Source organism: Anabrus simplex, chromosome X, assembly GCF_040414725.1.
Source record: "Anabrus simplex isolate iqAnaSimp1 chromosome X, ASM4041472v1, whole genome shotgun sequence".
Taxonomy (NCBI): domain Eukaryota; kingdom Metazoa; phylum Arthropoda; class Insecta; order Orthoptera; family Tettigoniidae; genus Anabrus; species Anabrus simplex.
In genome coordinates this window covers 56,014,629-56,023,751 of record NC_090279.1, presented here as the reverse complement: position 1 = coordinate 56,023,751, position 9,123 = coordinate 56,014,629, and the positions used below count along the sequence as shown (strand labels likewise).

Sequence of the window (9,123 nt, the reverse complement as noted above, 5' to 3'; positions counted from 1 at the left end):
AACGTCTCAATGCCGGCCTCAACACTAACATGCATCTAGAGCGCATGCATGGAGTAATTAAACACATATACATGGAGGGTAAGAAGCCTAAGAGACTGGACATCGCAATCCATATCCTCATGCGATTTGTGAGAGATAAACTTTATGACCGCCTTATTTACATGAATAAAGGCAAACACAAATAAACTCTCACAAATAAGACTAAGGCATGCCAATTCATTATCGTTACAACCAGGAGAAATTATTTGCAGTGAGGATGTATGGACTGTTCCATCCACGAAGAAAAGTGAACTGTACGAGGTCAGAAGAACGGGTGAAATGAATTGCGGCTGTGACCTGAAGTGTACAGAGTGCAATACCTGCATTCATTCATACGTTTGTACATGCCACGACTCTTCCATTAAATTTAATATGTGCAAACATATACACCTAGCGGCTAAATATATTGGTGGTGCTAATGAACACTATTTAGAATCAGATACAAATTTAGTCATTCAGGAAGCACCTTCAAACGAAGAAAAGGACATTATTCTGAAGGAATTGCATAATCCCATGAAAAGAAGGCTAAGTGAGGACATAGAAGAGCACAAGGCCAAGCTTCGAGAAAAATTTGAAAGCATTCTCGCAACAATAGAATCACCAAAACATGTAGATATAATTGAGAAACAGCTCCAACCAATAATCCCAACTATACATGCCCATAGCACAAAAGCGATGATCAACACACCACCTTCTACTTCAAGGGGGATAAAGTGTGAAACACAGTGACGATTTTTTTCCACAAAAAAAGTCCCATAAGAAAACTTCTTCTTCCTTGTCAAGGCCTACTGGCCTACAGGCAATTGCTGCAAATTTGTTACTCCACTAAGAAAAATGTGTTATAGGCCCTACTTCAGTACAATTGTTGGCTGCACCTGAGCAGTACTGGTGGAGATGTTCCATTTTTTCTTCTTCTTCTACTTCTCTCTCCCTCTTGTGTGGACTCCCTCTTTTTCTTGATCCCAAAGCGCCCTTCATGCTGCTGCTGGGAAGATTCTGTGTTGGCACAGAATTGGGTTTTAGCCTAAAAAAAGTTTATTGAAACAAAGTTAATATTCATATTAATTATACACATTGCTTTTTGAATAAGTCCATGCTATAGTACTATGAAATGCAAAACTGGTAGGCTATAATAATACAGCATATAAATTTCAAGAATATGATGAACTGTTATGAAATACCAATCAATTTCATAGTAGTTGTGTAACAGCCCATGATGTATTATTATTATTATATTATTATTTCTTGTGGTCCAGGGTGTGGGTTACTGCAGTCACCGCCTAGTTCGAGAACCACAGGCAACGGCTGAGTTGCCTACAACATGGTCCTCAGACTCGAGATACCCTAACATATTCCAAGTCATGGCCTGCTTTGTGCTCAGGTGGCTAGGACCCGTCAGGGGAGAGGTCGTCACTAGGACTATAAGTAAGGTAGCATCCTGCTTCACAGAATCGACCTACCTTGGAACATTTCAAGTAAGCCTCGGACCTATGGAAGTAACGGAGTCCAGGATACAGGCATACAATAGAGAAAGAATGGGTGGCATACAGTGATGCAGCAGTAAAAGCAGGAAGGAAATGCCTAGGAACAACCCTCTCTAAAGGTAGTGAAAAGCAAAATATTGTCGGAATGACAGAGTGAAGGCAGTTTTCAGCGTTCAGTTACCACGAGCCAAGTCCTCAGTGTATCTGTGCTCCATGCGGTGGAGCTTGTCATAGGTATCGCACACTTATCTGTCCTCAGAGAAAATAATTGCTGACATGTTTCTGCTGCAACTAATATTTACTCCCCGTTGTGAGTAGTGAAATGTTGTTTGGTGCCTTTATTATATAATAATAATAATAAATTGCAAGATACTGTGCTGTAATGTGCAAAATATTCATGTTCAAATTATGCTCATGTTTTTCTAGTGTAACTTAAAGGATTTATGAACTGTAATTTAATCTTATGACCATTGACTGCAATAAAATACTAAGTTATTATTATTATTATTATTTAACTCACAGAGGCTTGCAGACTGAACGCTGAAGGGCTTAACTGCCTGTAGCTATGTATGTATGTAATATTCATTTTCTCTATTTCAAGCAATAAAGGGAAGTTAAGTTTTATACACAAGAACTATTTAACTTCATAAAGCATAAAATTACAGGCCAGTCAGTTTGACATGCATTGCATGTACGCTTTGGGAAAGCATTCTTTCTGATTATATTAGACATGTTTGCAAAATTAATAACTGGTTTCATAGAAGGCAGTTTGAGTTTAGGAAATGTTATTCTACTGAAGCTCAACTTGTAGGATTCCAACAAGATATAGCAGATATCCTGGATTCAGGAGGTCAAATGGACCTTATTGCGATTGACCTATGTAAAGCATTTGATAGGGTAGATCATGGGAGACTACTGGAAAAAATGAGTGCAATTGGACTAGAAAAAAAGAGTGACTGAATGGGTGGCTTTTGTTACAAGCCCAAGTCAAGGCTTGGAGTGGAGGCCTCGCCCACACATGCTAGAGAGGCATCCTTGGTTCCTCCACCTGGGTTCAGGTGAAGTGGGGCTGGTGACTGAGGTGAAGGCTCACTGCGGGGCGCTGGAACCAACACATCACTTTGCTCTACGTAGCCTGGCCCGAACTCAGTCATGATAATGCCAAGTGGAGACCACGTGAGTAGGCCTACTGAAGGGGGAACAAACCTGGCTAGGTTCGGGCCAGGGGCGGACCGCTGGATGGACGACTGAGGGGCGTGGTCTCTGCTACGGAGAGCCTAAGTTGTGGGAGGACAATGTATGGCTGTATGGCTCACCACGGATGGTAAGAACGACGCTCAGGACCCTAGAAGGGCCAAAAAACCTATGATTGATTGAAATATGTTTGCTTAAAAAGAGCCAATTTCAAAAATTTCGATATCAAGGGAAGCCATGGAAGCTCCAATAGAGCATATCCAGGAGCAAGCCCAAGATGAAGAAATGGAGACAGAAGTCCCAATTGGACAGGCTGTCGCTGACTCAAAACAAGAAATGGCAACAGAAGCTCCAGTAGAGCAGACTGCTACTACAAGCGAAGCAGAACGTCCATAGAAACAGAACTGAAGATTTCTGCCTCGAAAATCAACAGATTTCATATCGACAGACCACCTCGCAACAGTGCATATTACAAGGAAAGGAAGGGAGCGAGGAAGGAGGCCAAAATAGCGACTGGAACTTGGACGGAGAAGAAGCCAAGGAACAGGGATCGGCGAGAGGCTATCCCTCCGACAATGCCCAAAAGGCTGAGGCCATCAAGTTCGGCTACAAAACCGCCCGCCAAAAACCAGAAAGAAGAGACGGTCATGTCCTTTTCCGAAAGACTAACTTCAATCAAGGTAGCAATAATACCTTAAACCTCTCCAGATGGGAAACTGAAGGAGGATGACGTGAAGGAACTTACATTTGCTCTGATAGCGCAAATGAAACCGCTGTCAGATGGATGCCTTTCAGGCTTCTTCGAATCTCCGAGGCTGGAAAGTGGAGCAGTGGTACTGATCTGTGTAAATCCAGAAACTAAAAGCTGGCTGGAACAGACAGTGGCCAATTGCTACCCTTGGAAAGGGGAGAATTTGGAGGTGGCAGAAGTCAAGAAGGTGCTGAATACGACAAAGGTCATCGCCAAGTTTCCTCCTCCATAAGACAAGATGAAGGTTGATGATGTGCCTTTCAGGATACATGAGCATGACACCAAATTTCCGACGAAAGAGTGGAGAGTGCTGAATGCAACAACTACTGGCCCTTAATGAAAGAGCTTTTGAAGAGCTCAAGAAGAGAGGCCTTAAGGCCAAGCTTGGACTTGGGCAGATCAACTTTCAAGTAATCAAGGGAAAAACAAAACCTAGCGTTGGCAAGGATGGTACTGAATGTTCTACAGGCCAACCTACAACATAAAAAGTCAGCTGTTGCCAATTTCGTCAGGAAGTTCAAGTCCGAGGCTATCGATGTGGCTTTTATACACAAGCAACGGGTAGTTAAGGCAGAATAGCAAGACTCACGGAATCTGGAGGTAAGTTAATGTACGATACTACATCGAATATGCCTAGAACATGTTTACTTGTGAGCAGAAGACTACAATGCCTTCTGATGCAGGAACATTGTTCCAAGGAGTTATTGGCAGCCAAGATAAAAGATAAAACTTGGAAATTGGGAAGCTCCCAGAGATATAACCATAGGCTCTGCATACCTCCCATATGACTCAACTAATCTGTCCCCACCAGAAGAAGTTGAGAACCTAATTTGCAACGCAAAGAGGAAAGGCGAACACTAAGTCCTTCGAGCAGATGCAAATTCACATCACACGGCATGGGGCAGCAATGCAAGAGGTGAGTCTTTACTGGAGTTTATTATTGGAACTCTTGACGACACTAAAACCAAGAAACAAGCCTACGTTTATAAATAAAAATCGTCGGGAGGTAATAGACATTACACTCAGCACTACGCATATTGCAAACTTTATTAAAGACTGGAAGGTACTGGAGAAACCATGATTGGCAGACCACCAGCACATCCAATTTGCAATAGATGCGAGACTATGTGGGATTGACATGTACAGAGTAAAAAAAGAACTAACTGGGATAGATACAGAGAAGTTCTAGGGAAGGCTGTACAAGAAATTCAAACTAATGTGAGAGGACAGAAAGAATTGGATGGGCACTGAAAGTATTAGAAGAGGCCATAATAGACTCATTCCATGACAACTGTCCTCTCAAAGAAAAGAAACACACCAAAAAGTAAGGTGGTGGAACAACAAACTAGCCAAAATGAAAAAAGAGGTTAGGATGTTGTATAGAATATCATCTAGAAATGGTATGTGGGACGTATATCATAGAAAACTCACTGAGTATAACCTAGAGATATGGAAAGCAAAAAGAAAATCTTGGAGACCGTTCTGTGAGAAAGTGGAAGCACACAATGAAACAGCAAGGCTCCAGAAGATTCTGAAATCAACCCATATAAATCACATGTCTTGAAGAACATCTGAAAATGAACTATAGGAATAAGAACATTTTCATTTTAACGGACAGCCAAGCGGCCATTAAGGCACTAGAGGCAGTCCGGATAATATCCAGAATTGTCTGGTATTGCCACTCATTTCTTCTGAAGCTCTCAAAGTACAACATTGTCAAAATAACATGAGTACCAGGCATAAATGTATAGAAGGAAATGAAAAGGCAGATAAACTGGCCAGGAAAGTGGCAGAAACACATTTTGTAGGCCCGGAACCTGTATGCGGGATTTCCTATGGACAAGCCCGACACTACATAGGAAAATGGGTACAAAAGAGACAAATGGAGAACTGGAAAATTACTCCAGGATGCAGGCTTGCAAAGGAACTGAAAAAGGATTAAACAAGAAGCATACTAAAGAGTTGTTGAAACTCAACAGAGGAAATATAAGATGGGTAGTAGACCTGTTGACAGGATACTGCCATCTGAAAAAAAAAAAACCTACATAGAATTGGAGTAATAAGAGACAACATATGTAGGAAATACAATGAAGCAGAGGAATCAGCTGAACACATACTTTTCGAATGTGAGGCGTTGGGTAGAATCAGACTCTCTACTCTAGGACTACCAGGTGAAGTGAGAGGACAAATCCAAGAAGACCCAATAAGAACAACCTGCTGCTTTGTGAAGGGAGCAGGTATATCTAGGTGGGAATGAAAGAAAAACATGGTAGCAAAAAAGATCTTAGAGGTCGACACTAATTAGGAACTAATATTTAGAGGCCCCATGAAGAAAACAAGAATGGGTGGCTATATTTCTAGAAAATAGAACTCAGAGAATTAGAGTAGGCAAAGCTTTTTCTGACCCTGTAAAAATCAAGAGGGGAATTCCTCAGGGCAGTATTATTGGACCTTTTTATTTTCTTATATATATAAATGATATGTGTAAAGAAGTGGAATCAAAGATAAGGCTGTTTGCTGATGATGTTATTCTGTACAGAGTAATCAATAAGTTACAAGATTGTGAGCAACTGCAAAATGACCTCGATAATGTTGTAAGATGGACAGTAGGCAATGGTACGATGATAAACGGGGTTAAAAGTCAGGCTGTCAGTTTCACAAATAGGAAAAGTCCTCTCAGCTTTAATTACTGCGTTGATAGGGTGAAAGATCCTTTTGGGGATCATTGTAAGTATCTAGGTGTTAATATAAGGAAAGATCTTCATTGAGATAAACACATAAATATGATTGTAACTAAAGGGTACAGATCTCTGCACATGGTTATGAGGGTATTTAGGGGTTGTAGTAAGGATGTAAAGGAGAGGGCATATAAGTCTCTGGTAAGACCTAAACTAGAGTATGGATCCAGCGTATAACTTGATTCTCAAGAACCGGAAAAAATCCAAAGAAAAGCAGCTCGATTTGTTCTGGGTGATTTCCAACAAAAGAGTAGCGTTACAAAAATAATGCAAAGTTTGGGCTGGGAAAATTTCGGAGAAATGAGACGAGCTGCTCGACTAAGTGGTATGTTACAAGTGATAAAAATCATGTTGGGTCCATACTGAATCTCAGTTATGTTCCGAGCTGTCAGTGGAGAGACCACGAACCTGCTACGCAGGCGTAGCAGGGGGAGAGGTGATACTCCCACGTGGCGCGTCCCAGGTGGCGGATAGGGGGGTCCTAACCGGCTTGCCGGCGGACTTGAGGGAAATAAAATACCTCTCGCGGACCAAACACACACCCCCTGTGGGTGGGGGAGGCTGACGAATAATACACCCACGGTATCCCCTGCCTGTCGTGCGAGGCGACTAAAAGGGGCGACCAAGGGATGAATGAATTAGAACCATGAAACTACTCTTGATTCGTACCATCATGCGGGGAACACCATGGGTTGCATGTACTTGCGAGTAGTATCACTAACATGGTACGAAATATGTTTGTGATTCGTTGCAGTAAAAAGCCTGGTCTGGTGGATTCCAGTACCCGTGCGTTGTACCCATGTGGGCAACACCGCGGGTCTGGGCGTAGCCTGTGAGTTGTACCACTATATGAGCGACACCATGGGTCTGCGTTGCCTGTGATTAGTACTCACTATATGCGGAACACCCCGGGGCCCTTGGGACCGGCACCCGTGACTAGTACCCTAGGTGAGGAAACTCATCGGTTTGCGTTGGCTGTAAGTGGCGCCATTGTGTGCGAAACACCATAGGTCTGCGTTACCTGTACGAAGTACAGTACTTGTGAGTAGTACCATCTTTTGTGGAACACCGTGAGTCTTCGCTACTTCTGATTAATACCCCAACATGACACATACCATGGTTCTATTTTACTCGCGACATGTACCATTCTGTGGGGCCTTAGACGTGGATTTTGCACCCCCTTTAGACACCAAGCATCATTGTGCTTTATAAGTGGTTCCTTGGTCGGTAATATTGTTTTTTTCGTTCTCTATTGAATCCGATCCACTGGTTTTTGTTTTTGTTTGTTTGTTTTGTGTTTTTTTGGGTTCCTGTCCATCCATTCATTCTTCATGACATTTTTTATTTTTATTTTTTGGTCAGTGGATGCTTTTTAATTTTTGTTCTTTCATTTCGTACCATTAGGGGCCGATGACCTTCGATGTTAGGCCCCTTAAAACAACAAGCATCATCATCATCATCATCAGCGGAGAGATGGCATGGCATGACATTAGTAGACGAATAAGTTTGACTGGTGTCTTTAAAAGTAGGAAAGATCACAATATGAAGATAAAGCTGGAATTCAAGAGGACAAATTGGGGCAAATATTCATTTATAGGAAGGGGAGTTAGTGACTGGAATAACTTAACAAGGGAGATGTTCAAGAAATTTCCAATTTCTTTGCAATCATTTAAGAAAAGGCTAGGAAAAAAAACCAATAGGGAATGTTCCACCTGGCCGACTGCCCTAAATGCAGATTAAGAGACTGAGTGATTGATTCATGACTTACCCCTGACTAAAGTGCCGAGGATTCCTAAAATCTGTGGATTGGAAGTGATCTCAACATATCTTGTATGTATGTAGGTAGGTCCCTTCCATTGATCACACCTAAAACATAAAAAAAGCCAAATTAAAGTCAAACCTATGAGTACAATCTCTGCACCGCCACTAATATTACTTACACTGGTTTGCCTCGAGGAAAGCAGAAGAAAGAGTTTATTCTACTGACGGAGGGCCTATAACACATTTTTCTTACTGGAGTAACAAATTTGCAGCAATTGCCTGCTGTTCACTCTCGGTAGGCCTTGACAAGGACGAAGAAGTTTTCTTATGGGGCTTTTTTGTGGAAAATAATCGTCGCTGTGTTTCAAACTTTATCCCCTTTGAAGTTGAAGGTGCTGTGCTGATCATTGCTTTTGTGCTATGGGCTTGTATAGTTGGGATTATTGGTTGGAGCTGTTTCTCAATTATATCTACATGTTCTCGTGATTCTATTGTTGCGAGAATACTTTCAAACTTTTTTCGGAGCTTGGCCTTGCACTCTTCTATGTCCTCACTTAGCCTTCTTTTCATGGGATTACGCAGTTCCTTCAGGAAAATGTCCTTTTCTTCATTTGAAGGTGCTTCCTGAATGACTAAATTTGTATCTGATTCTAAAATGTGTTCATTAGCACCACCAATATATTTAGCCACTAGGTGTATATGTTTGCACATATTAAATTTAATTGAAGAGTCGTGGCATGTACAAACGTACGAATGAATGCAGGTATTGCACTCTGTACACTTCAGGTCACAGCCGCAATTCATTTCACCCGTTCTTCTGACCTCGTACAGTTCACTTTTCTTCGTGGATGGAACAGTCCATACATCCTCACTGCAAATAATTTCTCCTGGTTGTAACGATAATGAATTGGCATGCCTTAGTCTTATTTGTGAGAGTTTATTTGTAAGTTTGCCTTTATTCATGTAAATAAGGCGGTCATAAAGTTTATCTCTCACAAATCGCATGAGGATATGGATTGCGATGTCCAGTCTCTTAGGCTTCTTACCCTCCATGTATATGTGTTTAATTACTCCATGCATGCGCTCTAGATGCATGTTAGTGTTAAGGCCGGCATTGAGACGTTTACAATAAGCCCAGCTACTTGCAGAGTGTTCA

General features: G+C 41.7%; 1 long non-coding RNA gene across 1 annotated transcript; it reads right to left on the bottom strand.

Moving 5' to 3' along the window:
* Positions 1 to 761: 761 nt before the first annotated feature.
* On the bottom strand, positions 762 to 8,542 carry LOC137503044 (uncharacterized). Its single transcript, XR_011019014.1, has 3 exons — positions 8,147 to 8,542; positions 7,975 to 8,072; positions 762 to 1,063 (listed from the first exon to the last, which is right to left on the bottom strand). It is a non-coding gene; the product is annotated as an uncharacterized lncRNA (long non-coding RNA).
* Between the last annotated feature and the right edge of the window lie 581 nt (positions 8,543 to 9,123).